The following is a 7,382-nucleotide window of genomic DNA, read 5'->3' on the forward strand; positions in this document are numbered from 1 at the left end:
GCCATGCTCCCTAGCACCAGGTTCCCTCTTGAAAGCTTGTAAGCCAGTCACTTCTTGCCTTTGTAGTCCCCCCCTCCCCATTTGAGTATCCAATGTCCAAGCTGCCCTTGTCTGTCCACTCTGTGTGCGGGGGTGTATGTGAATATTTCTTGCTGTGAGGATTTGTTCCCTCTTTTGAGTCGCTGCTCCATAGGTATAGGTCAAGTTCATCAGACTGTATCAGCTCACATAGTGGATTAGATTTAGATGTGTGATAAAAATATGCAGTTATAAAAGTTTCTCATTTGATCCCTTCTTTATGAAAGATTGAAAAGATAGCATGAGCTCTAACAGAATGTTTAGCAGTGGTATTTTCAAATCACATTGTCCAATTTAAGTTCATTGCCTCCCTCCTGACAACTAAAAAAATCATGGGGCAAAAATTTTCCACTCTACTCTTGGACCTTAGCTGGCCTACTTCCTGTCTTTCTTCCAGAAAGATACTCTTGGTATTTCTAAATCTATGGGTATATGTGAAGTTTGAGGTAAATAGGAGGTGCTGGTTATTAAGGGGAAGAGTTGAGAGAGAAAGGATATATGGGAAGATTTTCTGATTCGAATCAAATAATTTACTGAAAATGCTTTACTCGTTGTACTTGCAGTGAAATGAAGGAATCTTTTTTGCTTTCCACACCCAAGTTTGGATGGGACAGCTAAATGAAGACATTTTCTCTTTAGAAAAGCCACAAATCACTTTTTCAAAGCATGAATTAATAAGGTCCTTTGTAACAATGTTGCTCTGTGATTGCTCGGTTTTCAAAATGGAAATCTGTAGAATGTCAGCTCCTTTTTAGTTGGAAAAAATATGACTGCATGAAGCCCCTTTTAAAACATTCCTCCAGTGCAAGCATTTAAAATAATTTCTCAAAGGAAAGTACTATATTCTGATTGAATAGCATGACATTTTGAACTACATCTAACATAAGATTTTGCTTTAACAGGCCTGCCTATGCTCCTTAATTCCACTGTCATGAAATGAAAATCAAGTGAGCTTTGGAAGAAATATCTTCCTCACCCTTATATTCTTTATTAACTGTGGAATTGTACTATTTTCTTCACCATGGTAACAAGAGCACACAATACAGATAGTTCTTTCCTTCCCAGCACAAGGTGATGGGGAAACAGAAACATAGGAAAGGAAGCAAACAAAGTGTTCAGGAAGAAAGGAGTTAAGTAAACCATGAATCCTGCCGTCAGGAACTCAAGGATCAACACAGAGGGGTCTGAGTCAAAAGGACTTTGTAGACTGGTAGCACAGTAAAGAAAAAAGATATTCTGTTTATAGTTGATTAAACCTCAGAATGGTGACTTTTAATGGCAGTCAGTCAGCTGAAAGACCAACGAAAATTATCTTATTTTACAGCAAGGTGAATGTCAGTGAAAGGCTCAGATTGACCAATAATCTTGATATAAAACTGAATTACTCACATATACAATCATTAAGAAGCAAAGAATGTGTTCTTATCAGCCATACAATTCTAGTAGTGATTTTTAAAGAATCAAAACTGGTTTGCACTAGGAGACACTTTAGCCATATCTCTCCCTCCACCCCCAGAAAATAGAGGGTGGTTTAAAATGTCAGATAGTCTCAGTCTGTTCGATTTGCATTCTTCAAAATATTCAAGGCCATTCATCTTCCCCTGACATTTTGTGGCTTATAATAGGTTGTCTTTCACTAGAACATGCTGGTTTAGGCAAAACTACCAGAAATGGGACCAATTTACCATTCTGTTCTGGGGAAAGGAAAAAAAAAATACATCAGAGTTTTATTTTGTTACCCAAGGAACAATGCTCAAATAAGTGAAATCAATAAATAATAGTTAGAAATCAAAGCATTGTATTACAGTGAGGAAGTCAAGAAAAAGCATTTGTTTAAATCATAGGGATTTCATTGATGTGGCATTCTAAAGATGAAAAAAATCAATTTGGGCATCTATCTTAAATAAGGCGACAAACACTATGGTTTATTGTTGGCACCCAGATCATTTTTAGTATCATGCACTCAAAACAAAATTGTTGCTTATCTTCAGAGAAAACTTTTAAATAGCATATTCATAATAAGAAAAAAGTTTAAAATAGCCTATTAAAAATGGGAGTCCTTTAGGAAAGGAGCTTTAGTTGCTCAGTGGGTTAAGAATTCCAGGAAAGATGATGAAAGAAAGCCTATTTAAATAACTGTCCCTTTTTAAATCCAGCATAAGGAACAATAACAAACAACCAAAACGGAAACAGAAGTAGCAAAAAAATTCCAACAATTTTTGTTTTAGCCATCCTAGATTTTCATATATATATAATTGCAGTTTAGGTGAAAGTTTACAGAGCAAATTTGTTTCCCACTTAGCAATTTATACTCAGATTTTTTCACAATATTAGTTGCAATCCCAGAACTATGTCAGCACTCTCCCCATTTCTACTTTGGGGCTATTTGTGTTTGTTTGCCCAGTTTTCCGGTCCTTTCCTACCTTCTTAACTTTGCTTTTGAGCAAATACTGGCACTTTGATCTCATATAGCTGGTGTTTTTGGAGGAACATGTTGCTCCTGGGTATTACTGTTCACATTATGCTGTTATTGTTGTTATTAAATGCATCTGAGTTATTTCAGACTCATAGCGACTGTGTATAACGTTTTCCAAGGAGCAGCTGATGAATTCGAACCATCGACCTTGCGGTTCAAACTGACTTTTCAGTCCAGTGCTTATCCTACAACACCACATTTTACGTAACTAAAAGATTATCTCTGGGAATGCTTTCAGTTCTAGCTATAAGGCTGTCTTAGGGCCATAGTCTCAGGGATTCTACAGTGTCTATCAGACCAGTAAGTCTGATAATTTTTATGAAATTTAATTTTGTCCTACCTTTTTCTCCCACTCTCTTTCAACCTTCTACTGTGATGGTGCTATCCAGGTACCTTCTAATTTTTCTGTACTCAGGTGAATGAATGCTGTGGTTCATGTGGTCCACTAGTTTGTTGGTATTTTGAACTAATTGTTTCCTTGAGTTTTCAATCTTCTTCACTCTTCTTAGTTCCATACAGAAAGAGACCAATAGTTGTAACTTAGATGACAACTCACGAGTTTTTATAACCCCAAAGCAGAATTATTCACAATAGCAAAAAAATGAAAGCAATCTAAGAGTTCATCAACGGAAGAATGGATAAGCAAACTGGTGTACACACCCCATGAAATAATACACATTGTCAAAGAATAAAGGTAACTCCAGGGAACATTTCATAATATAGGTAAACCTGAAAGTCCAAAACAGAATTTAGAACACTATCTTTATAGACTATGTTATGTCAATTGACCTAGATGTCTCCCAAGACTATTGTCCATAACCCTCAAGTCCAATGTCTCAGTCCCAGGAGGTGTTTGGTTAAAGCTAAGAGATTTTATGGCTGTGACCACTGTGTACTCTATTATAAACATGGGATATTTCCAGCATGTAGAAATATCCACTGCCAACTCCTGGGTATACTCCCAAATGCCTTCCTTTTATGTTCAGTTCATATAACTAACTACATAACTGCTTGTACACGACTAGTTGCTATACTATTGCTGCAGGATTACATATTTAATAGTATTTGCTATTGTTGCCTTTTACTCCTGTGTAAGATGTCAGCTTGAGGACTAAGGTGCACCTGACCCAAGCCATGGTATTTTCAATAACCTCATATGTATGCGAAAGCTGGACAGTGAATACGGAAGACCGTAGAAGAATTGATGTATTTGAGTTATGGTGTTGGAGGAGACTATTGAAAGTACCACAGGCTGCCAAAAGAACCAACAGATCTGTGTTGGAAGAAGTGCAGTTAGAGTGCTTCTTAGAGGCCAGGATGGCCAAACTTCATCTCTCATACTTCAGACATATTGTCAGGAGGGACCAGTTACTGGAGAAGGATATCATATTTGGTAAGGTGAAGGGTCAGAGAAAAAGAGGAAGACCCCCAGCAAGATGGATTGGCAAAGTGACAGCATCAATGGGCTCAAGCGTGGCAACAATTGTGAGGTTGGCCCAAGACCGGGCAGTGTTTTGTTCTGTTGTGCATAGGGTCGCTATGAGTCAGTCCTGACTCAATGGCACCTAACAACAACAACCTTTCATTGTATTACTTTGCCTTGGTTATGTTGTATTAACTATGCCATATTGTGTATTGTCTTCACCTTTTTTCTTCCACCACCTCCCATGCTTTTTGTTACTGTTTTTAGGTGGTGCAGAGTTGGTTCCAAGTCGTAGTGACCCTATGCGTGACAGGGCAAAACACTGCCTGGTTTTACATCATCATTAAAATTGTTATGCTTGAGTCCATTGCTGCTGTCAGTTTGTCAATCCATCTTTTGAGGAGTCTTCCTCTTTTTTAGCTGACCTTCAACTTTACCAAGCATGATTTTCTTCTCCATGGACTGGTCCCTCCTGATAACATTGTCCAAAATATGAAAGATGAAGTTGCTCACCATTCAACTTCTAAGGAGCATTCTGGCTGTACTTCTTCAAAGAAGAGGTTTGTTTTCTGGAAGTCGGTGTACTTTTAATATTCTTCTCCAATGCCATAATTCAAATGCCTGGATTCTTCTATGATTTTTCCTTTCAAATATATACGAGTCCATTGAAAATACCATGACTTGGGTCATGAATGCCTTAGTTCTCCAACTGGAATTTTTGCTCTATAACACTTTAAAGAGGTCTTGTATAGCAGACTTGCCTAATGCAACTCGTTTGATTCCTTGAATGCTGCATCCAGGAGTGTTGATTGTGGATTCAAGCAAATGAAATATTTAACAACGTCAACTCTTTTTTCATTTATCATGATGTTATTTATTGGTTTAGTTGTGAAGATTTTTGTTTTCTTTACATTGAGATGCAATCCATACTGAAGGCTCTAGTCTTTGATATTCATCCGTAAATATTTTAAGTGGTAATTATCAAAGAATATTTCTTTGTGTGTAAATATTTTCTTGACTTCTTACAATCATTGTTGCTGTTGTTGAGTGCTGTTGAGTCAGTTCTGACTGTTAGTAATCTTGTAAGGTTTTTGAGGAGTACCTGATGGGTTTGAATTACCAACCTGTGGTTCACAGTACAGTGCTTATCCTACAGCACCACTAACAGGACTCCTCTAATAAAAGCAGTCTCTCATACAATATTTCTTCTTTTGTGATTGACTACTTCACTTAATATAATGTCTCCCAGGTTCTACTATGTTATGAGATGTTTCTTGAAGTTAGCCGTCTTCTTTAACCATGTGTAGCATTGCATGAAGGAGCTCTGGTAGCATAGTGGTTACGAATCGGGATGTGAATCTCAAGGTCACCAGTTCAAAACTACCAGCTGTTCCACGAGAGAAAGATGAGGCGTTCTGTTCCCGTAAAGATTTACAGCCTTGGAAACCCTGTACAGGGTTGCTATGAGTCGGAACTGACTCCACGGCACTTAACAACAACAAGAAGCATTGCATGGGTGTGTACAGAGGTTTGTTTAATCCATTTATCCACTGATAAACACTTAGATTGTTTTCATCTTTTTACTGTTGTGAACAATGCTGCAATGAACATGGGTGTGCATATGATTATTAGTGCCACAGCTCTTATTTCTCTACAATATATCTCAAGGAGTAGGATCATATGGTTTTCCTATTTCTAGTTTTTGAGACCGTGCCATACTGTTTTCCATAGTGAATGTACCAATTTACAATACCACCAACAGTGTATGAGTGTATTAATCTCTCCACATCCTTGTCAGCATTTTTTTCTTTTTAAAATAATTATTACTGTTAATGCAAGTGAAAGATGGTATACCATTGTAGTTTTGATTCACATTTATCTGTCAGTTTGTCATACTGTAGTGGCTTGTATGTTGCTATGCTTCTGGAAACTAGGTCACCAGTATTTTAAATGCCAGCAGGATCATCCTAGCTGATAGGTTTCAGCACAGCTTCCAGACGAAGACAGATGAGGAAGTAGGAGGGGCAGACAACTGAATGGTTAGCCATCGAAAATTTTGTGAATAGCTATGAAACAGTGTCATTTATAGTGCCAGAAGATGAGCCCCTCAGGTTATAAAGCACTCAAAATATGCCTGGGGAAGAGCTGTCTTCTCAAAGGAGAGCTGACCTTAATTACAAGAATGGAGTTAAGCTTTGGGGCCTTCATTTGCTAATGGAGCACAACTCAAACTGCGAAGAAACGGTTTCAAACATCCATTATAATCAGAACATGGAATGCATGAAGTATGAATCTACAAAAATTGAAAGTTGTTAAAAATTCAGTGAACCACATAAATATCAATATTCTAGGCATCAATGAGCTAAAAATGAGTGGTATTGGCCATTATTAATAAACAGCCATTTGCTTTACTATGCCAGCAATGACAAAATGAAGAGCAATGATGTCACATTCATCACCTAAAAGAACTTTTCAAGGTCTATCTTGAACTACCATGCTGCATGTGATAATATCACATACACATACAAAAAGGAAGACCAGGTAATATCACTATTAAAATTTATGTGGCAACCTCTAAAGCCTACAATGATGAACCAAAGAAAAGATTCAAGCCTAACTTGTAATACTGAAGGATTCCATGGGCAAAACACGGAATGACGCTGGAAACATCAAACGAAAAAAGAATGCACAGAGTCACTACACCAAAAATAATTGGTTGATGTCCAATCATGTCAAGAGGTACCATAAAAAACAAAAACTGATCGAAGGACCAAGTATCAGAGGACCAAGTCCAAGCTGCACTGAAGGCACTGATGAAAAACAAGGCTGCAGGAATTGGTGGAATACAAATGGAAATATTTCCACAAACAAATGCAGCACTTCAGGTGCTCATTCATCTCTGTCAAGAAGTATGAAAGACAGCTACCTGAATAACAAATTGGAAAGGATCCGTATCTGTGCCCATTCAAAGGAAAGGTGACTCAACACAATGCAGAAATCATCAAACAATATCTTTAATCTCACATGCAAATAAAACATACTAAAGATAGCTTTTAAATGATTGCAGCAGTACATCAACAGGGTGCAGTCAGATATTGAAGATGGATTCAGAAAAGGACATGGAATGTGGGATATCATTGCTGACGCCAAATGGATCTTGGCTAAAAGTAGAGAATACAGAAAGATGTTTACTTGTGCTTTATTGACTATGCAAAGTCACTCAACTTAATTGTGCTCATGAAGAACCTGTACATAGACCAAGAGGCAGGAGATACTGAATGGTTTAAAACCAGGAAAGGAGGGTGCTTATTCAATCTGTATGTGAAGCAAATAATCTGAGAAGCTGGATTATACTAGAAGAACATGACATCAGAATTGGAGGAAGACTCATTAACAACTTGTGAT

This window comes from Chrysochloris asiatica, unplaced genomic scaffold (genome assembly GCF_000296735.1).
Source record: "Chrysochloris asiatica unplaced genomic scaffold, ChrAsi1.0 scaffold00113, whole genome shotgun sequence".
Taxonomy (NCBI): domain Eukaryota; kingdom Metazoa; phylum Chordata; class Mammalia; order Afrosoricida; family Chrysochloridae; genus Chrysochloris; species Chrysochloris asiatica.